General features: G+C 53.0%; 1 protein-coding gene across 1 annotated transcript in view; it reads left to right on the forward strand.

Annotated features, from left to right (window-relative positions):
- CAMK1 (calcium/calmodulin dependent protein kinase I) overlaps positions 1-23,165 on the forward strand; it is a 412,178-nt gene that overhangs the window by 180,221 nt on the left and 208,792 nt on the right. The window lies entirely within an intron of this gene.

Here is a 23,165-nt window from a genome sequence, read left to right on the forward strand (position 1 = left end):
TTTTTTTAATACTTAATAAAAGTGATTGTAATTTATAATGGCAATAGCTTAAACTTTTGTAAATAACTTTTGTGAAGATTATGTTCAGTGTATTTTATTGTAACGAAATCCAAGAACAGAAGTGAAATATTAACATCTTTTTGTGACATTTGTAATAAAGCTTGAAACATTGAGAGAACATATTTGTGCTGTGGTAGTGCTGAGTGATGCTGTGGTGGTGCTGAATGGGGCTGTGGTGGTGCTGAATGGGGCTGTGGTGGTGCTGAATGGGGCTGTGGTGGTGCTGAGTGGTGCTATGGTGGTGCTGTGGTGGTGCTGAGTGATGCTGAGTGATGCTGTGGTGGTGCTGAGTGGTGCTGTGGTGGTTCTGAGTGGTGCTGTGGTGGTTCTGAGTGATAATGTGGTGGTGCTGAGTGACTGTACTCACTGTCACTCTGCACTCACTGTCACTCTGCACTCACTGTCACTCTGCACTCACTGTCACTCTGCACTCACTGTCACTCTGCACTCACTGTCACTCTGCACTCACTGTCACTCTGCACTCACTGTCACTCTGCACTCACTCTGCACTCACTCTGCACTCACTGTCACTCTGCACTCACTGTCACTCTGCACTCACTGTCACTCTGCACGCACTGTCACTCTGCACGCACTGTCACTCTGCACGCACTCTGCACTCACTGTCACTCTGCACGCACTCTGCACTCACTGTCACTCTGCACTCACTGTCACTGCACTCACTCTGCACTCACTGTCACTCTGCACTCACCCTGCACTCACTGTCACTCTGCACGCACTCTGCACTCACTGTCACTCTGCACGCACTCTGCACTCACTCTTTCTGCACGCACTCTGCACTCACTGTCACTCTGCACTCACTGTTTCTGCACTCACTCTGCACTCACTGTCACTCTGCACTCACTGTCACTCTGCACTCACTGTCACTCTGCACTCACTGTCACTCTGCACTCACTGTCACTCTGCACTCACTGTCACTCCGCACTCACTGTCACTCCGCACTCACTGTCACTCCGCACTCACTGTCACTCCGCACTCACTGTCACTCTGCACGCACTCTGCACTCACTGTCACTCTGCATGCACTCTGCACGCACTGTCACTCTGCACGCACTGTCACTCTGCACGCACTGTCACTCTGCACGCACTGTCACTCTGCACGCACTGTCACTCTGCACGCACTGTCACTCCGCACGCACTGTCACTCCGCACGCACTGTCACTCCGCACGCACTGTCACTCTGCACGCACTGTCACTCTGCACGCACTCTGTACTCACTGTCCCGTGTCTCTGTTTGCCAAGACAGGGGAATCCGGGGTCTTTGGGTGTTGCCCTGACACCGCTGGGTTACCGGATTAGTACCGGTTCTGAAAAACCCAGTACCTCATCACCCAAGGCTGTACAACAAAAATATGTGCCAGTTTTAGTGCTCCCATGATATCCATAAGATTATAAGGTACTGCAGGGGACGTTCAGCAATACCTGCTACACAATTGCAAATTAGGTCCATTGTAGTTGTAAGTGGATGTTCTCAAATTTACATTGAAATGAGGGAATTAATTAGACTCTGCTCACACAGTATATTGCAGAAAGACTGTTAACTGCTGAAAACAAGGTGATGGATGCAATGTCTACATTCATCTCAGCTACTGGCCATTGCTCGGACCCCATTCCAGTCCATTGTTTTTCACCCACCATGCCACACTAGAAAGAGGCCTGACTTGTGCAAATTAGCACTGACGTTGCATTCATGAGAACAGTCAATCCTGACATGCCGCACTTGGCACCCTCCAGAAATCACAAGAAGCCAAACCCCCAGATCATTCTTGGCCTATTTTGGCACGTCAGCAGTTTGTGAATCATATGGTAATGAGCATAGAACCCTCACCTGTGCCATGTCTGGGGACAAAGTGATCACTAGTCTCTGAGATTATTCAAGTATTCCATCAACCATGTTATTGTTGCTGCATACTGCAGATAGGTAAAAGGAAACTAGATTAATAACACTTAATCTCCCCTCCTCAGTTAAATGGTGTGCCCTGGAGAGGCCATTACAATGTTGCAAGGGTCAAGCGGTCAATATCAGTGCAGGAGCATCCTGTATCTCATCCCCGAAGAGGCCCCTGAAGCAGTGGCGTAGCTAAGGGGGCGGGGGGGGGGGGGGGGGGGCGGTCTGCCCCAGGCGTCACTAGCTTTTGGGCGGTGGACGCTCGGCACTGACTCACTGACACTACTGTCAGTCATTAGTGTCAGTGTCCCCACATAAATGATAAAAGCCGCCGGAACGGCTGAAGTTATTTTAATAAAGTTTACATACAGTCAACTAAAAGCGCAACACATGCAACAGTAATGTAAAGCTCTCAATGGACCTTAATCGGAGCGCGTTTCTGATTTAAAAGGCTGGCATGAAATAAATTAAGCGCATGTAAATTAGAAAGGAAAAAAAACCGAAAAAGCTATTAATATTGGGATAGAGTTTACGACATGCAGAAACCACACAGATTAAAGATGCAATCTGGCTGGGGACAAATGCCCACAGGCAAGACAGCAAACTAGAGAGCGCTAGAGTAAGAGTCTACAAGGAACAAGAGCGGACGCACCGTAATCTCTTGGTGCTCACAGCTGCTTGAAAACTGTAATCAACGAACACGGGGAAACTCTCCGCATCCCTGCCTGTAATTCTCTCCCAGCCTTCCACCAGCCCATCCTCTATGCACGTATGCTCATGTTACGCTTAATAAAATATTGACCTTCTATTCAATAAAAAGTGGTGCTATGTCCTTTATACAGCCACTCCATGTAGGCTCTGCGTCCCCACGCTCCAAGAGAAGCAGGGCACAAAATGTGCACTGCATTCAGAAATAATTTTTTTTAAAACATGCCCTAGCTGCGTAGTTGAGGTTCATTTCCGTCATAATGAAAACAAAAAACCCAACATGAAGATAAATCCTTCAGAAAGAATAACCTTCGCAATTGTGTGCAAATGGTGTGTGATAATTAATAGGAAATATAATATTAGGAGTGTGCGATATTTGCGTAAATTCTTTTGCAAAAAATACATGGAATTCTTCAATAAGTACACGAAATAACAAAAAAACATCGGTCCAGCATTTGGCAGCTGTTTTGCCATGTACATCCTCGCATTCATTCTTGGATACAAGGACATATTTTGCACTAAGAAAAAGTCGCAAAATCACGCGTGCACGAACAGCATCTGCACACGTTCTCTTTGCAAACCTTGTTTCCTGTGTTTATGCCATGGGATTTTGACCCGAACAGAGCTTCTTTACTTGATCTGGTCACGGTGTAATCACGTAATTGCCATGATTTCATCACAAATGTAAAGCAAATGCCAGAAATTAACTGAGATTACACTGTGTAACAGAAATTTCACCAGGACATACATAAAACCACAGAATTAGCGATAGCATCATAAGCGTGTCCTTTCACTGCAATTGCTTAATCCTCTGCATGTACACGGAAATCATTTGTCAAATATCAGGAAATGTAATCAAATAATGGAACAAAACAATTAAATGGAAAGGATAGCAAGGGTTATGAAAACATGTTCTTTGCTCACATAGATTGATTATGCACTCAGCTGTCTGTTGTACGTGCACCACAATATGCTTACAACGTGTGCAGTCTCCGAAGCTGTACGTCGTTACCGAAAGCACAGTGACAGTCCAGTATGCAAATAAACACAGTGCTAGGTGCTTGTGTGCTGACAAAATGGCCGTCTCTTCATCGCGGGCGCACTCTGGAAGTCAGGCAGCCTTTGTTTGGACGTGGGCGGGGCTCGTCAAAGAAACAGGAAGTAACCGCCGAGGAGGACGTCCGAAACATGCAGGCTCCACGCTGAAGTCCCGGGGCGCTTCAGAGAGACCGGGCGAAAGAGCGAGGGCAGACTGCATGACAACAGAGGCAACACGGGGCTCCCGAGTGGTGAGGAGACCCCTGCGGCGTGCCAAAAGACGGCCCAGGAACCTGCACACCGAGCCGGTAAGTGAGAGCTTGCAGGCGAGGCGGGGCGGGGCCGGGGGGGGGGGGGAGGGGGATTGTCTGTGCGTGTACTCTCGTGTGTGGGCGGCGGCAGGGGGGGGGGGGGGCTGGGGAGGTGTAGTGTGTGTCTGTATGTGTGCGCTCGTGTCTGCCTACGTGTGCATGTGTTGTGAACAGCCTGCTCTGTGTGTGTGTGTGTGTGTAGGTGCGGCGGCGGCGAAGGGGGGGGGAGGGAGGAGGTGTGGCTGTGACTGTGATGTGCGCGGCTGTGATGTGCGCATGCGTGAGTGTGCGCGTGCACGCAGCTGAATCCAGACGAGAAAAAACTCGTGACAGTTTCGTGTCCTTCATTCCCCCGTGTCAGGCAGCTAAAGAGGCTCCAGCTGGACGCATCCTTCGGATGCAGTACCAGCGAGCCCTAAAAACGAGTTCAAAAACTCACCAGGCAGTGGAATCTCCTGCCTTTGTGTTTCGACTCTAAAGCCTCCTTCAAGGCCTCAAGCAATCGCGATCAAACCTTGATCCAATCAGGAACGGGCTTCAAGAACAGGTTTCAAGGTTGGGTGATGTTGTGTTATTCAAGAATCTGGTTCATCACGTTCCTTGGATGTGTTTCTTGAAAGGTATGTGGGTAAAACACCTCAGCTTGAGGTAATGAGGGATTGACGACTCACACCTAAGCAAGGAGGGTCAGAGGTCTCCGAGTGTCATCTCTAGAAAGATCGAAGATGGAACTTTAGAGTTTACAACTCACAAGATTACTCTGTCCTAGGCCTCTGTTGCTCCACAGTCTTCCTACTTAGGTCTTTCATGATGTCTGGGGCCCTCTGGGAGACATGCCTGACCTCTGAAGGAAGGGGCCCTCTCACAGACATGCCTGACCTCTGGAGGATGGGGCCCTCTCACAGCCATGCCTGACCTCTGGAGGAAGGGGCCCTCTCACGGACATGCCTGACCTCTGGAGGAAGGGACCCTCTCACAGACATGCCTGACCTCTGGTGGAAGGGGCCAAGGGATCCTCTGAGAGACGTGCCTGACCTCTGGAGCAAGGAGCTCTCTGACAGACATGTCTGACCTTTGGAGGAAGGGGCCCTCTCACAGAAATGCAAGACCTCTGGAGGAAGGGGTTCTCTCACAGACATGCCTGACCTCTGGAGCAAGGGGCCCTCTGACAGACATGCCTGACCTTTGGAGGAAGGGGCCCTCTCACAAAAATGCAAGACCTCTGGAGGAAGGGGCCCTCTCACAGAAATGCAAGACCTCTGGAGGGAGGGGCCCTCTGAGGGACATGCCTGACCTCAGGAGGAAGGGGCCCTCTCAAAGATATGCCTGACCTCTGGAGGAAGGGGGTCCTCTCACAGACATTCCTGACCTCTGGAGGAAGGGACCCTCTCGCAGACATGCCTGACCTCTCTGGAGAAAGCCGCCAAGGGACCTTCTGAGAGACATGCCTGACCTCAGGAGGAAGGGACCCTCTGACAGACATGCCTGACCTCTCACAGACATGACTGACCTCTGGAGGAAGGGGCCTTCTCAAAGATATGCCCGACCTCTGGAGGAAGGGGTTCTCTCACAGACATGCCTGACCTCTCAAAGATATGCCTGACCTTTGGAGGAAGGGGTTCTCTCACAGACATGCCTGACCTCTGGGGAAGGGGTTCTCTCACAGACATGCCTGACCTCTGGAGGAAGGGGCCCTCTCAAAGATATGCCTGACCTCTGGAGGAAGGGGCCCTCTGAGAGACATGCCTGACCTCAGGAGGAAGGGGCCCTCTCAAAGATATGCCTGACCTCTGGAGGAAGGGGTCCTCTCACAGACATGCCCTGCTGGCTCACTGCAGTGCATTAGCCCGGATTTCGATGTATGTTCTGTCCCATGTGGGTTGATTGTGCTACCCCCTGAGGAGCAGACGTTACGAGTACTACAGTGTAGGAGGCTTCAATGCACAATACAAAAGTGAGATGGAAAACTAGCCCCTGGGAGAAATGCTGGGAATTGCTGGTCATCTAACAAAGTCCCTCAAGATGGAAGCTCTTGGTAAAGTTTGTTCAGGCAGCCTCTGACCTCTCAGGGCCTTGCAGGCCATGTTTGGCCGGACTTCAGGAGACGGTGAAGGAGCTTGGATAGAGAACCAGAAAGTTGATCAAACATTTATGAAGATCGGTGTAGACGTCCCAAAGGTCTGGGCTTGTCTTCATCTGGATTCATGATACTGGAAGACACCGTGGTATATAAGTCACGCGATGCGGAGCTCAGGTGACCAGCACACTACGGTCAGGTACTTGAATATGTCTCTACATACATGTGTCATTAGGTTATTTTTCTGTGGGAAGTACGGACATAGTAGGAATCACACTGACCTTATAAAGAATACTCAAAGATGGTCAGGGTGTTTGTGCTATGGGGGTCCTCAAGTTGGAGACTGTACATTAGAGGTCTGGTGCGAGTGTCCTCCTAAACATGAAAGTTCAGACACTCCCTTCATCCTGGTGGCTAGATGTCAGTTATCTTATGCTATGCTAAAGTTGCTTATTAAGTGCAAGGAATCACCCTGAGTAGGGTCTCTCTGCGATATTGCAGCTCTATAGGTCCTGAGGCCTGAATATTAAAATAAATACATGTATCTAGAGAACATTAAAAAGTCATGTTTTGAGAGATTTTTTAAACTATTTAAAATCAGTGCATGCACTTAGATGTCGGTGAGGCGGATTCTAGTGCTGGTGGGCCAAGTATGAAAATGAACGGCCCCCATACCGGACAGTGCGGATGCGCCGGAGTTTGCAACCAAGCTGATATTATTGTTTATAAACAAGTGTTTTCTTAATAATTTAAAAATGACATTGGAGCCCGTGCCAACAAAGCCATCACCTGTAGATCTATTTCAGTTAGTCATAAGTGACAGGAAAGGGCCGTTGAGGCAACTAAGTAACTGGCTGACATTGGCTCCAGAACCCGGTGAACTTCAGAATCTGTGTGGGTGTCACTTCTCCAGGACCTGAGATCTGAAGTGGCAAAACAACCTTTTCTTTTCAGATCTTTCCAAAGCCCCAGTGTTTGGTTGGGTTTAATTCCAGCAAAAGCCAAAACAACACCGAAAAATGTGGAGAGGCAACGAGATGCGGGTACATTAGGCATGTTTATAATAACGGCAGGGCCAGTGGAATAATGCGATTGTGCGGCTGCAGCATTTTTCGAATAATTATAGATTTGCCACATAATCCATCATCTGCTGTGTAATCTACAGATCTTAACAAAAAGAATATCTGTTTCTAGCTCATATGGTTCAAAAGTTGCTAAAAAACACAGCGACACATGTTGCTGTGCAGTAGAAGGCGTTTTGCAAAGGTTCCCTGGTGACCTTTTTTTGTTGCTTATAGCTATATTTGGGTGTTAAATCAGTACTAAATGAGGTGCAACCAATGTCTGGACAGTGTTAACATGCGTAAAAATAAAATAATGGAGTAATACTATCACAAAACGTGCTGCATTGCGCTGCATAATTGGCTGTTTCTCAACGCATAATTTACTTAATCCTGCTACATAATTCCAGTGGCTCTAATATTGAGACCTTCGTGTTGTAGAAAACCAGTAGACTGATGGTTTTCTCCTTCAGTGCTCCCTCTGCCCAGCTCGGGGTGCTGTCCGGTTTCATCTGCCTTGCTGTTTTGCTCTCAGAATTCAGCCTCCATTGAGAAAGCCAATAGGCATGGCGGGTTTGCCGATCTCGCCAGATGCATTGATTTTATATTACAGCAGCAGCTGGTGGCAGGTGTTCCATCTGTCCATTCATAGCCCTGGATCTTGCTGCTTCTAATTTGGGGGTGAGGATTCTCTCTGAGTGAGATTAGTGTAGGCGGGCCCCAGGGGTGGAGTACAATTAGTGCAATGAGCACAGTGGCACCTTGGCCTAGTGAACCCTCATAATTGCTGCATTTTACTACCCCAACAGCAGTCAAAGCGGTCATTCCTTTGCTTGCACCAGGGCCCCTGGCATCCTTGCTGCTCTGCTGACTGGGGCTGCTGCGCAAGGATGGTACAGACGGGGCCGGACTGGCTGAATCGGGCATCAGGCTCTTCCCCAGGAGGCTGGAGGGCTGGCAGCCAGTTTTGCAGTGGTGAGGCTGGTTTTGTTACTGGGGGCTGGTTTTGGAGCAGTGCTGCAATATCAACCCCCCCGTTAAAAAAAGGCAGCCGTGCTTCACACTTGCACCTCCCTCCATGCCCACGACAGGAGTTGGGGGGATTGGTCCAACAAAATTACCAGGGCTGCTTTGGGCTCCCCGTCCGGCCCTGGGTACAGAAACTGCAAATTATTCAAAAGGCATCAGATTTGTCTGTGAGCTACTATGGTTCTTGTGTGTCAAGATCTCGACCATCACACTTGCTTCCTGTTTCTCAGTTGATTGTGATCAAAGCCTGACTCTCGCTCATGGGACTGTTATCATCTGTGGCACGAGTGTGCCACGCCACACTCCGCCTTCTGCCCCTTCCTGCGTTAAGAAGCACCCTGTTATCAGTTACTCGCGTTCAGTGAGCCAGTCAGGACAGCCTTTTCTGTCCTGACTAGTCCCAAAATGAGGAACAGTCGACCTGGTGTCCCCCACCTCTCCCCGCTGTTATATTATAGTCATTTATATAGAGCAGTGCGAATCACCCCTTGGCGCTGTGGCGTATAAGCAGGAAGACAGAACTACAGGAGAGTCAAATGATCCAAGTTTTGAGAAGCTTTTTGAAGCTGACCAGGCCGGGCAGGACCGAATTGTAAGGGTCGTCTGTTCCAGTGGTGGGGAGCATGATAAGAGAAAGTTCTCCCACCATATCCAGTGGCATAGCAAAGGCCCCGCAGTCCACGCGGTGCTGGGGGGGCCCAAGCTCCAGAGGGGGCCCTCAGCACAGTCCATGGCGGGAGAGCTCCCGAGTGTGATCGGAGGGGGCCCCCCTCCATGCACTTTGCACAGGCCCCTCTCAAGTTTCATTACGCCACTGACTGTATCTAGCTGTACTTATGCGGCATGGGTGGAGCCGAGATCGCCCACTTGACCTAAGTTTACAAGTTGGCCATTAGAACTGCAGTTTCTTTTGAAAGTAAAGGGGGACGTTGCCAGACAGAGACTTGTGAACTAGACAGAGGAATTTGAATAGGGAGCACTTTTAGGTCTCGGCTGGGCGTGGGACCGCAAAGCACTCCTCGCTCTGCAAGAGATTTGGGTATAAAAAAAATTCTAAAGGGGACTCTAAGGCCCGCCCCTCTTTTCCATTGGGTAGTGTCAGCGTTTATGGTAAACGCTGGCTTCCCAATGGAAAGGAGGGTTTTTGGGTGCCACCCTGTCCGTTTATCGGACAGCCCCTCCGGACACCATGGCCTAGTATGCGGCTGTCTTGAAGACTTTTCTTATCTGCTTGTTTATTTTAACAAGCAGATAAGAAAATTCATCAGTACAGCCCTGAAGCAGGCATGGAGCATGGGGGAGGACCGGGGGTCCCGGCAGACTCTGTGTTTTCCTGCCGAGGCAGCAGCATGTTCATTTTACTTGTGAACTAGACAGGGTAATTGTAAAAGGGAGCACTTTTTCTCTGGCAGCCTGTGCAGAGATTTGAGAGTGGGCTCAGAAAGCGTGCGAGGTGGAAGTTTACAGACCCGACGGACAGCCGTGTTCTGAACTACCTAAAGTTTAGATAAAAGATCCTTATTTGCTGCTGCCATGAGAGCGTTGCCATAGTCTAGGCGACTAACAATCAGTGCTTGAGTGAGGGACTTTCTGGGTTGGAGGGGCAGCCATATACAGTGGAGGCAGCAGGACCATCCCGATGTGTCTTTTCTGTTACCTGCACCCAGGTACTTGTTTGCACTTCTAGTGCCGTTCATAACATGCTCTGCACTGAAAAATGCCAATCCTTGCACCATTGTAGTCACTTAGGGTTCAAGATGTTTTCAGATCAATCCAACCTCCCCTCCAGAATACTTTGTTTATATTTTTGAGACAAGCCCTCCTGGGTCTGTGCACTGTATCCAAGGCCTCCAGAGCTTTACTGAACACTCCTAATGTGGCCACATCAACTGCAGTCAGAATTCCAAAATGAGGCTCCAGAAATGTGCAGAGTACTTCAAATATGGGCACCAGAAATGTACCGAATATTGCAAATCTAGCCTCAAGACTAGGTTTGATATGTTGTCTCTAGAACTTTGCTGAATAGACAAATCTGGCTTCCAGACCTTTGCTTACTACTCGACTTGTGGCATCCAGCCTTGTACTTAATACTCCAGTCCACACGCATACTCCAGGACGGACTGGATAGTATGTAAGACTGACTTAATAGTATGTACGTGGCCTCTGAACTGGACTGAACACTGTAAAGTCTGATGAGGCTTCTGCCACTCCACCGAGCACTCTAAAGGTGGCCTCCAGAACTGGGCTGAAAGGGGAGTCGAGTACTCCGAAGGGGCCCTCTAAGACTGGACTGAATTCTGCAGATGGAACTGCAAAGAGTAATCCAATTGTGTAGTTGAGTACTCCAGAGGTGCCCTACAGAACTAGACTGAATACTGCAGATGGAACTGCAGCGAGTACTCGAAAGGTGGAGTTGAGTACTCAACTGATGGCCCCCTAAACTGGACTGAATACTGAAGATGGAACTATGCTGAGTACTAAAAAGGTGGAGTCGAGTACTCCATAGGTGGTCTCCAGAACTGGACTGAACACTGCGGAAGGAACTGTGCTGAGTACTCGAAAGGTGGCCTCCCGAACTGGACCAAATACTGCAGTGAGTACTCGAAAGGTGGAGTCGAGTACTCCAAAGGGGCCCTGTAGGAGAGTAGGGTCTGCTATCCTATGGTCACCCCAATTTTTGCTTTTTGCTTCACTGGTTTTCGACTTACTGAGGCTGTGGGCCTGCTAATCAGACCCCCAGCCTGCTGTTCTCTCTCTAAATTTATAATACATGTGCTATAGGTACATACCACAATTGGAAATGGACTCCTTGTCAGCCCCTGTACCATGCACTATAGGTGCTCAGGGCATAGGTGCCACCAAGGCCTGCCAGGGGCTGAAGCATAGCTTTTGCCACCCCTGGCTGGTTCTTAAATTGACACAACTGGCTGATCACTCAGCTGGGGCAAGTGGGTGTAATCACCCCTTGCTTAGATATAGTATACCTATATCTAAACCTATATCTGGACACATATATAGCCTGTAAGCCACTCCTATGGAAGGCCTCATCAATCCTGGAGGCAGAGTGCGTGGTTTTATGTGAGATGGTGCTCTGGCATGAGCTGAGCCTGTCTGCAGCTGTCGGGAACAACTCCCTAAGCTGATCCGGGATAACGCCATACCATATACTCTTAAGCGCCTTATAATCCTCGCGGTTATATAGCAACTTTGGTTTGGCTTTATCAAAACATGTTGTGTAAGGTGTCATACGAATTGGAATACTACCCCCTCGCCAGTTCTGGCGACGGGGGTAGCATTCCACCCTTCTAGGGGGAGAAGACATGTTACTTTACTGAAACGCGGTTGATTTAAAAATGAGCCTCAGATCCACAAAATGGATGCCCCTGCCACAGACACGGGTCTGGCCTCCTGCTGCTGACCGAAACTCGGCAGAGGAGGCCTGGACAAAGAGTTTCCTGTCACAGGGCGGTGTCAAACCACCCCAGACAGGAGATAGTGGATTGGAGTAGGGAGGTTTCAAAGAAACCAGACACTGCCTGGGGAGCACAAGGCTGCCCCTTGCAGGATCCGGCCAAACCGGTTCTGGGGCCTCCCAGCCCCTGTCCCAGCGCGGCCAGGATCAAAGGAGAGGGGTGTAACCACCCCCTTCCTGGGTCCCACCCATAGGAGGGGACCTAGCAGGATGTCCAACCCCCGAGATTCGAATAAGAGGGGGAGCAGTCCCAATGGAACTCAGATCATCCTGAAGAAACATAAGAAACGAATTCTGGACCCTTCGACTTTCTACACGACGTGAGAAGACTGAAGAATCTCCCTTGTGGTCAAGGAGTGACCACCCTGTGCAAACAGGCACCATCCAGCCCTCGACCCTTGCTTTGTTGCAGTTCCCGCCGGAACTCGAGCGACAGAGATCGACGAGATCAAGCTTGCCTGCCTTCTACCTGCCCGATCCACAGTCCCTGCAGAGCTGAGACCCGTGGAGGCGACCGGAAGCGTGGGGCACGCCATCTTGAAAAGGCCACGAGACGCTGACCGTGCAGCCCACGAGTGACCCTCGAAGCTGTGCACCAGGGTTTGAGAAGCCCCAGCCCCGAGCTCCACTTGCACCAAAGCTCACCCCTCCACACTCGACGAGTGCTGCGTGGGGCCCTTCTGCTTGTGTGCGCTCGACGCGTTGGCCCGGTCACTTGCCAGCTGGCTTGTGGCCCCTGTGCCGACGAATCTTGAAATACGACTTGCTTTTCTGGTTGCTCCAGATCTGCACCAGCTCCTGTGAAAAGGAGCACCCACTCTGACCCTCCTGGTTCGAGTGATAAGCAATCTCCCGGTTCCGCGTGGATTGCTTTTGCCAAGTGCTGTTTGCTGCAATCTTGAAGCCGACGGTGCTGACGGCGAGAGCCTACGTGGGACAGATCGTGACCTGCTCCTGGACGTCGCAGATGCCCCAGAGCCCACGTGACAGCGGAGAGAAGCCTATCGACAACCGCCTGATTGCGCCCGACATTGCCTGGTTCCGTCCTGGTTCCACCCTGGTCACTGCTGAGTGACCCAGACTCTGTCCCCTCTGCTTTCAGGTACTTTTCTACTTCGATCCACCCTTGGATCGCACCGAACACTTCTGCTTCACAGCGCCTGCAGCTGCAACAGCTTCAAGCACCAAGAACCTGCGTGACAGAACCCGACGCCACTTCGACCCTGTGCACCCACGGCCTGTGGGTGAGGTAACATTGCAACGCCAGTGTCTATACACTGGTACACACCTCTAGGGTCTGTGTCTAAAGTTTTGTGTTCCTAGGTTCAGCGGAAGTATCTTTTAATTCACTTTAACTGACTTTTACGCACCATTGGCAGTGCATTGGTGCGCGCCGCACTTTCCGTGCTGCACCCGTCTCCTGTGGGCTACTCCCGACTTCATCATTGCTAGTCCTGACTGCTCCCAGCGAATCTCTAGGCCCTAGGCCTAACCATTGTTCGATAAGTGTTACTTATACCACTTTTTTAATATATGGTCTGAGTGGCCACCCGCCCTCATCCCTAATTGTGCAACTTTATATGTGTAACAGTGCTTTTGATTTAACGCTTGTGCCCCTTTCCTCATAAAGAGTACTGGGGAGTAATTTAGAAATAAATACATATATTTTTATAATATATACTTGTGTGGTGTCCTTTCATTTGATTACAGGATTGTATGTGGTAAAACAGCTCGCTTAACACGACCTCTTAAGTTAAGCCTTTAAGGCTGCTTAGTCCATGCTACCACTAGGATAGCTTGTCTAACAAGGTTGACTTACAACCTGACATCTTTGGGGTTTGTTTGGACCGATACCCAGTGGTTCCAGAATTGGAAACATCATATATCAGGCCAACTTCTCACAGGCCCTCTAAGACTGGACTGAATTCTGCAGATGGAACTGCACCGAGTGCTCAAAAGGTGAGGTTGAGTTCCCCACAGGTGGCCTCCAGAACGGGACAGAATACTGCAGATGGAACTGTGCAGAGTACTCGTAAGGTGGCGCCAAGTACTCCAAAGGGAGTCTCTGGAACTGGACTGGATACTGTAGATGAAACTGTGCTGAGTACTCCGAAGATGGAGTAGAGTACTCCATAGGTGGCCTCCAGACTGGACAGAAAGGTGGCGCCGGGTACTCCAAAGGCGGCCTCCAGGACTTGGCTCAATAATGCTGATGGAACTGCAGCGAGTACTCGTCGTAAGGAGGCGCCGGGTACTACGAAGGCGGCCTCCAGGACTTGGCTCAATACTGCTGATGGAACTGCAGCGAGTACTCCAAAGGCGGCCTCCAGGACTTGGCTCAATACTGCTGATGGAACTGCAGCGAGTACTCGTCGTAAGGAGGCGCCGGGTACTCCAAAGGCGGCCTCCTGGACTGGGCTCAATACTGCTGATGGAACTGCAGCGAGTACTCGTCGTAAGGTGGTGCCGGGTACTCCAAAGGCGGCCTCCAGGAATTGGCTCAATACTGCTGATGGAACTGCAGCGAGTACTCGTTGTAAGGTGGCGCCGGGTACTCCAAAGGCGGCCTCCTGGACTGGGCTCAATGCTGCTGATGGAACTGCAGCGAGTACTCGTCGTAAGGAGGCGCCGGGTACTCCAAAGGCGGCCTCCTGGACTGGGCTCAATACTGCTGATGGAACTGCAGTGAGTACTCGCCGTAAGGTGGCACCGGGTACTCCAAAGGCGGCCTCCTGGACTGGGCTCAATGCTGCTGATGGAACTGCAGCGAGTACTCATCGTAAGGTGGCGCCGGGTACTCCAAAGGCGGCCTCCAGGACTGGGCTCAATACTGCTGATGGAACTGCAGCGAGTACTCGTCATAAGGTGGCACCGGGTACTCCAAAGGCGGCCTCCTGGACTGGGCTCAATGCTGCTGATGGAACTGCAGCGAGTACTCGTCGTAAGGAGGCGCCGGGTACTCCAAAGGCGGCCTCCTGGACTGGGCTCAATACTGCTGATGGAACTGCAGCGAGTACTCGTCGTAAGGTGGTGCCGGGTACTCCAAAGGCGGCCTCCAGGAATTGGCTCAATACTGCTGATGGAACTGCAGCGAGTACTCGTTGTAAGGTGGCGCCGGGTACTCCAAAGGCGGCCTCCTGGACTGGGCTCAATGCTGCTGATGGAACTGCAGCGAGTACTCGTCGTAAGGAGGCGCCGGGTACTCCAAAGGCGGCCTCCTGGACTGGGCTCAATACTGCTGATGGAACTGCAGCGAGTACTCGTCGTAAGGTGGTGCCGGGTACTCCAAAGGCGGCCTCCTGGACTGGGCTCAATGCTGCTGATGGAACTGCAGCGAGTACTCGTCGTAAGGTGGTGCCGGGTACTCCAAAGGCGGCCTCCTGGACTGGGCTCAATGCTGCTGATGGAACTGCAGCGAGTACTCGTCGTAAGGTGGTGCCGGGTACTCCAAAGGCGGCCTCCTGGACTGGGCTCAATGCTGCTGATGGAACTGCAGCGAGTACTCGTAAGGTGGCGCCGGGTACTCCAAAGGCGGCCTCCAGGACTGGGCTCAATACTGCTGATGGAACTGCAGCGAGTACTCGTCGTAAGGTGGTGCCGGGTACTCCAAAGGCGGCCTCCTGGACTGGGCTCAATGCTGCTGATGGAACTGCAGCGAGTACTCGTAAGGTGGCGCCGGGTACTCCAAAGGCGGCCTCCAGGACTGGGCTCAATACTGCTGATGGAACTGCAGCGAGTACTCATCGTAAGGTGGTGCCTGGTACTCCAAAGGCGGCCTCCAGGAATTGGCTCAATACTGCTGATGGAACTGCAGCGTGTACTCGTTGTAAGGTGGTGCCGGGTACTCCAAAGGCGGCCTCCAGGACTGGGCTCAATACTGCTGATGGAACTGCAGCGATTACTCGTCGTAAGGTGGTGCCGGGTACTCCAAAGGCGGCCTCCAGGACTGGGCTCAATACTGCTGATGGAACTGCAGCGAGTACTCGTAAGGTGGCGCCGGGTACTCCAAAGGGGGCCTCCAGGACTGGGCTCAATACTGCTGATGGAACTGCAGCGAGTACTCGTAGTAAGGTGGCGCCGGGTACTCCAAAGGCGGCCTCCAGGACTGGGCTCAATACTGCTGATGGAACTGCAGCGAGTACTCGTAAGGTGGCGCCGGGTACTCCAAAGGCGGCCTCCAGACCTGGGCTCAATACTGCTGATGGAACTGCAGTGAGTACTCGCCGTAAGGTGGCACCGGGTACTCCAAAGGGGGCCTCCAGGACTGGGCTCAATACTGCTGATGGAACTGCAGCGAGTACTCGTAAGGTGGCGCCGGGTACTCCAAAGGCGGCCTCCTGGACTGGGCTCAATGCTGCTGATGGAACTGCAGCGAGTACTCATCGTAAGGTGGCGCCGGGTACTCCAAAGGCGGCCTCCAGGACTGGGCTCAATACTGCTGATGGAACTGCAGCGAGTACTCGTCATAAGGTGGCACCGGGTACTCCAAAGGCGGCCTCCTGGACTGGGCTCAATGCTGCTGATGGAACTGCAGCGAGTGCTCATCGTAAGGAGGCGCCGGGTACTACGAAGGCGGCCTCCAGGACTGGGCTCAATACTGCTGATGGAACTGCAGCGAGTACTCGTCGTAAGGAGGCGCCGGGTACTACGAAGGCGGCCTCCAGGACTGGGCTCAATACTGCTGATGGAACTGCAGCGAGTACTCGTCGTAAGGAGGCGCCGGGTACTACGAAGGCGGCCTCCAGGACTTGGCTCAATACTGCTGATGGAACTGCAGCGAGTACTCGTCGTAAGGAGGCGCCGGGTACTCCAAAGGCGGCCTCCAGGACTTGGCTCAATACTGCTGATGGAACTGCAGCGAGTACTCCAAAGGCGGCCTCCAGGACTGGGCTCAATACTGCTGATGGAACTGTGCCGAGTACTCGTCGTAAGGAGGCGCCGGGTACTACGAAGGCGGCCTCCAGGACTTGGCTCAATACTGCTGATGGAACTGCAGCGAGTACTCCAAAGGCGGCCTCCAGGACTGGGCTCAATACTGCTGATGGAACTGTGCCGAGTACTCGTAAGGTGGCGCCGGGCACTCCAAAGGCGGCCTTCAGGACTTGGCTCAATACTGCTGATGGAACTGTGCCGAGTACTCCGAAGATGGAGTAGAGTACTCCATAGGTGGCCTCCAGACTGGACAGAAAGGTGGCGCCGGGTACTCCAAAGGCGGCCTCCAGGACTGGACTTCCCACTGATACACAGAGTGAATGAAACCTTGAAGCAACCAGCCTTCATCCTGCAGATGCACAAGGACATCTGCAGCTGGTGCATGAACCCCCCGAGCTGTATTACAACCGCGCATGAACAGTGAGCACTGCACCCATCCACAGGATGAGAGCAGGCCTGGGCAGGTCCAGGAGGCTCCGTCGCCAGGGTCAAAGGGCAGCTGTCACGGGGGGGGGGGGGGCAAGCAGCCAGCGGGGGGCGGGGGTTTCGATCTCGGAAGAGCCCATTGTGTCCCTCTGCGATGTACTCTATCGATCCAGCGGCGATCGATCACCGCGGCTGATTCAATCACCGCAGCAGAGGAAGGAAGGCGCGCCGCCGTGTCTCCGACGTCCTCCGCACTGAGTGAGCTCCCAATCACATTAATGGGGGGTGGGGAGGGGAAAAGAGTGCGCAGCACACATTCAGTCAATGTCGGGGAATGGGGGGAGGGGCGAGTGAAAACGTGGGGCCTCTTGCACCGAGTCCTGGATTGTTAGAAGTGAACATGCAAAATCTATCTGCAAGCAGAGCAGCGGCCCCTCCGCCAGCCCCTGCCCCCGCCCCTCCCCAGCAGGGGAGGAATCAAAGCCTTTAATATGACACTCTAAGCCAAAGGGTCTACAATTGGCATCCAGGCTTTTTTGACTTTGCCAATGCTTGCTTTTTTAAAATACCTGCTGTACAACTTTATTTTGAGATGGCGCCGATCCTTCACCAATTTAAAATATAAACATTGACTTGGAGCAAAAAAATTGTTGAGCCTTTCAAAGGGTGCTTTGCCAATCCCCGGTGCTTAAGGAGCCGACTTTGGGGGACGTGCTCCTCGTGAGAAGGCAGAATGTGGCCTAACAGCTAGAGCGGTTGCCCTCAAAGCTGGGGAACAGGGTTCGAGTCTCGGCAACGACGCTGAACATCCTGTGAATCCGGGAAAATCACGTAATCTCCCCGTGCCTAAGAAAAATGAATGTGTCCATGTGTAACGCAACCGGTGCTCATGTAAAGCGCTCTGATACTTTCGGGTCAAGTTTGCGCTATAGAGAACTGCAAAAATAAATAAATAAATAGTGAAATAGTGCCTCATGCTGGACTGGACGGAAGGAAATGCGAATGGCACAAAGGATGGAAGGGGCGCCTGGGGCCTCGATACGCATTTTAATAGAGTGCAGCGAATTGTAGTAAACTACAAAGAAAATAATAACATGAAAAAACGAAAACCCGGGCTTGGACTGTGTAGCCTCTGGTGACAGGTACTCCAGGTGACCCCAGAGAGGTCATGGGTGACGTAAGAGGGGCATTGACAGTCTGAGGGTGGGGCAGAGCGGAGGGGGTGTCGGCTCCCTGGGGTGAGTGTGGCCCCTACACGGAACTAGCACTCTTGAATTATTATTATCTCTGAATTATTTCGGAATAATAATTTCAGCTCTCCGTGAAGTCGCCCTTAGGCCTGCTCATGGAAATGCTACAAGGCAGCTGCCTTGCACTCCCCTCTCCCCCTCACCCAGTTGTCCCAAGCTCCCCGCAGGGCGTGGCCCCCACTTGTCACATCTCTGACCACGCCTCCTCCCCTGACAGGCCTGGAGCCTCTTCGCGACCTCATTCTGTCGGGTGTGTGATGGACCACGGCTGTGTCGGTGCTCACTCGGCGTGTGCGTCCACAGGCAGACACAAGGTCACACGGTGCGTCTGTCTGCTGGCCGTGTGATGATGCGCTGGTGTGGTCTCTTCACACCGAGCCTCTATAGGAAGTGCACACAGTGCAGGAGGCGGAAACAAGGTCACACGGTGCGTCTGCCTGCTGGCCGTGTGATGATGCGCTCTCTTCACACTGAGCCTCTATAGGAAGGACACACACAGTGCAGGAGGCGGAAACAAGGTCACACGATGCGTCTGTCTGCTGGCTGTGTGATGCTGTGCTCTCTGCACACTGAGCTTCTATAAGAAGGACACACACAGCGCAGGAGGCGGAAACAAGGTCACACGGTGCGTCTGCCTGCTGGCCGTGTGATGCTGTGCTCTCTTCACACTGAGCCTCTATAGGAAGGACACACACAGTGCAGGAGGCGGAAACAAGGTCACACGGTGCGTCTGTCTGCTGGCCGTGTGATGATGCGCTGGTGTGGTCTCTTCACACCGAGCCTCTATAGGAAGTGCACACAGTGCAGGAGGCGGAAACAAGGTCACACGGTGCGTCTGTCTGCTGGCCGTGTGATGATGCGCTGGTGTGGTCTCTTCACACCGAGCCTCTATAGGAAGTGCACACAGTGCAGGAGGCGGAAACAAGGTCACACGGTGCGTCTGTCTGCTGGCTGTGTGATGCTGTGCTCTCTTCACACTGAGCTTCTATAGGAAGGACACACACAGCGCAGGAGGCGGAAACAAGGTCACACGGTGCCTCTGTCTGCTGGCTGTGTGATGCTGTGCTCTCTTCACACTGAGCTTCTATAGGAAGGACACACACAGCGCAGGAGGAGGAAACAAGGTCACACGGTGCCTCTGTCTGCTGGCTGTGTGATGCTGTGCTCTCTTCACACTGAGCTTCTATAGGAAGGACACACACAGCGCAGGAGGCGGAAACAAGGTCACACGGTGCCTCTGTCTGCTGGCTGTGTGATGCTGTGCTCTCTTCACACTGAGCTTCTATAGGAAGGACACACACAGCGCAGGAGGAGGAAACAAGGTCACACGGTGCCTCTGTCTGCTGGCTGTGTGATGCTGTGCTCTCTTCACACTGAGCCCTCGAGAAAGTCTGGAGAAGGGAACCTACACCGGACAACAGGACCTCCTTCAAGCTTGCCACCCGGAAGCACCACCAGCTGATCCGCGCCGCCAAGAAAACAGCATTCAAGGAACGGCTGGACACCAACGCACACAACTGCAAGGAACTCTTCAACATCGTGAAAGAGCTCTCCAACCCCAGCGCAGGAAACAACGACATCACCCCATCGCAAGACCTCTGCAACTCCCTCGCTTCATACTTCCACAACAAGATCGCGGACATACACAACAGCTTCAACAACCATCCAACGCACACCATGACCGAACAACCACCCCCACCACCACCCTCCACGCCTGGACCCCGATCAGCACTGAAGACACCATCCGCACGATGAACTCCATCCACTCCGGATCACCGACCGACCCCTGCCCTCACCACGTCTTCAACAAGGCCGACGCTGTCATCGCACCCCACCTGCGAGACATCATCAACACATCCTTCGACACCGCCACCTTCCCTGAGAGCTGGAAACACGCCGAACTCAGCGCTCTACTCAAGAAACCAACAGCGGACCCCACCGAACTCAAGAACTACCGCCCCATCTCGCTCCTCCCGTTTCCAGCCAAAGTCATCGAGAAGACCGTCAACAAGCAGATGGCCGCCTTCCTCGAGACGAACGGATCCCTCGACCCCTCACAGTCCGGCTTCCGAGCCAATCACAGCACCGAGACCGCCCTCATCGCCGCCACTGATGACATCCGAGCCCTGATGGACAATGGAGAAACAGCAGCCCTCATCCTCCTAGACCTCTCCGCGGCCTTCGACACGGTCTGCCACCGCACCCTAGTACAGCGCCTCAGCAACATCGGAATCCAGGACAAGGCGCTGGAATGGATCATCTCCTTCCTCGACGGAAGAACACAGAGAGTCCGCCTACCACCGTACAAGTCAGAGGCCTCCGAAGTCATCTGCGGCGTCCCTCAAGGATCATCTCTGAGCCCCACTCTCTTCAACGTCTACATGAGCCCCCTCGCGGCCATCGTACGCAAACACAACCTCAGCATAATCTCCTACGCCGACGACACCCAGCTGATCCTCTCCCTGACCAACGACCCCGCCTCCGCCAGAGCCAACCTGCACGAAGGAATGAGAGAGGTAGCCGAGTGGATGACGACCAGCCGCCTAAAACTGAACTCGGACAAGACGGAGGTCCTCATCCTGGGCTCTTCCCCCTCCGCCTGGGACGACTCCTGGTGGCCCCCCGCCCTGGGCACCGCACCCAAACCGACAGACCATGCACGCAACCTGGGCTTCATCCTGGACTCCTCCCTCTCCATGACCAGACAAGTCAACAACGTCTCCGCGGCGTGCTTCAACATCCTACGCATGCTACGGAAGATTTTCCGGTGGATCCCCACCGAGACCAGGAAGACCGTCACCCAGGCCCTCGTCACCAGCCGACTGGACTACGGCAACGCCCTCTACGCCGGTACCACCGCCAAGCTCCAGAAGAGACTCCAGCGGATCCAGAACGCCTCAGCCAGACTCATCCTCGACATCCCACGAACCAGCCACATCACCGGACATCTGAGAGACCTTCACTGGCTCCCCGTCAACAAAAGAATCACCTTCCGCCTCCTCACCCACGCACACAAAGCCCTACACGACCAAGGCCCGAGCTACCTCAACAGCCGGATCAACTTCTACGCACCCAAACGCCACCTCCGATCAGCCAACCACGCCCTCGCCGCCGTCCCCCGCATCCGAAGAGCGACTACAGGAGGAAGGTCCTTCTCCTACCTGGCCGCCAAGACCTGGAACTCCCTCCCGACCGACCTGCGCCTGACCCAAGACCACCTCTCCTTCAGGAAGAAGCTGAAGACCTGGCTGTTCGAGCAGTAGCGCCCCCCCCCCCCCCCCCCCCCCCCCCCAGCGCCTTGAGACCCTACGGGTATGTAGCGCGCTCTACAAGTGTCACTGATTGATTGATTGATTGATTGAGCTTCTATAGGAAGGACACACACAGCGCAGGAGGCGGAAACAAGGTCACACGGTCACACGGTCTGTCTGCTGGCTGTGTGTGATGCTTTGCTGTGCTGGCCTCATGCTGTGCTGCTACAGACGGACACACGGTCATACGGTGCTTCTGTGTCCTTCCTATGGAATGATGCTTTGCTGTGCTGGCCTCATGCTGTGCTGCTACAGACGGACACACGGTCATACGGTGCTTCTGTGTCCTTCCTATGGGATGATGCTTTGCTGTGCTGGCCTCATGCTGTGCTGCTACAGACGGACACAAGGTCACACAGTGCTTCTCTCGTGGTTGCGTGTTGAAGCGCGGCCGCGTCAGTGCTCACTTGGCGCTGTGCCTCTTCAGCAGCCCATAGGGTCCATCTGTCTGCTGGCCGTGTGATGATGCGCTGCTGTGCTCTCTTCACACGGAGCTTCGACAGGAAGGACGCGCACAGTGCAAGAAGGCAGATGGACACAAGGTCACACGGTGCGTCTTCTTCCTGTCCAAGTAGGCTCTCTTCACGCTCTCACGGGTAACTGAAGGTGTTGCAGGTGCCAGGTGGGCACAGGGTCACACGGTGCTTCTGTTGCTTGGTGTATACTATGTCCTTTTTGGGTTTTGCAGGACACAGCGCCTGTCGGTGAAATCTATTCTTAACAAGTAAAAAGCTGAAATAGGCTTGGGCCCGCCGTCTGCTTAGGCCACATGAGTGTCCAGCACTACAAGGGGCTTCCTATGCAGCGTGTGTGAACTATATGCAGCTGCCGGACAGCTGTTATGCTCCAAGTGTGGGCAGGAGGGTTATATATGAATTGATGTTACTATGCACTACACAGGCGAGACAGACCTCCAGGACTTCCCTGCACAGAGAGGGCTGGGAGAAGGTTCATCTTGTGACAGATTTCAGTGGGTGGATTGGTGAGACAGACCCTGGTCTCGGTGAGACAGACCCTGGTCTCGGTGAGACAGACCCTGGTCTCGGTGAGACAGACCTTCGCCTCGGTGAGACAGACCCGGGCCTCGGTGAGACAGACCCTCGCCTTGGTGAGACAGACCCTCGCCTTGATGAGACAGACCCTCGCCTCGGTGAGACAGACCCTCGCCTTGATGAAACAGACCCTCGCCTCGGTGAGACAGACCCTCGCCTCGGTGAGACAGACCCTCGCCTTGGTGAGACAGACCCTCGCCTCGGTGAGACAGACCCTGGTCTCGGTGAGACATACACTGGCCTTGGTGAGACAGACCCTTGCCTTGGTGAGACAGACCCTCGCCTTGATGAGACAGACCCTCGCCTCGGTGAGACAGAACCTCGCCTTGATGAAACAGACCCTCGCCTCGGTGAGACAGACCCTCGCCTCGGTGAGACAGACCCTCGCCTTGGTGAGACAGACCCTCGCCTCTGTGAGACAGACCGTCACCTCGATGAGATAGACCCTCGCCTCTGTGAGACAGACACTCACCTCGGTGAGACAGATCCTCTCCTTGATGAAACAAACCCTCGCCTTGGTGAGACAGACCCTC

The sequence above is a fragment of the Lissotriton vulgaris genome, chromosome 9 (genome assembly GCF_964263255.1).
Source record: "Lissotriton vulgaris chromosome 9, aLisVul1.2, whole genome shotgun sequence".
Classification (NCBI taxonomy): Eukaryota; Metazoa; Chordata; class Amphibia; order Caudata; family Salamandridae; genus Lissotriton; species Lissotriton vulgaris.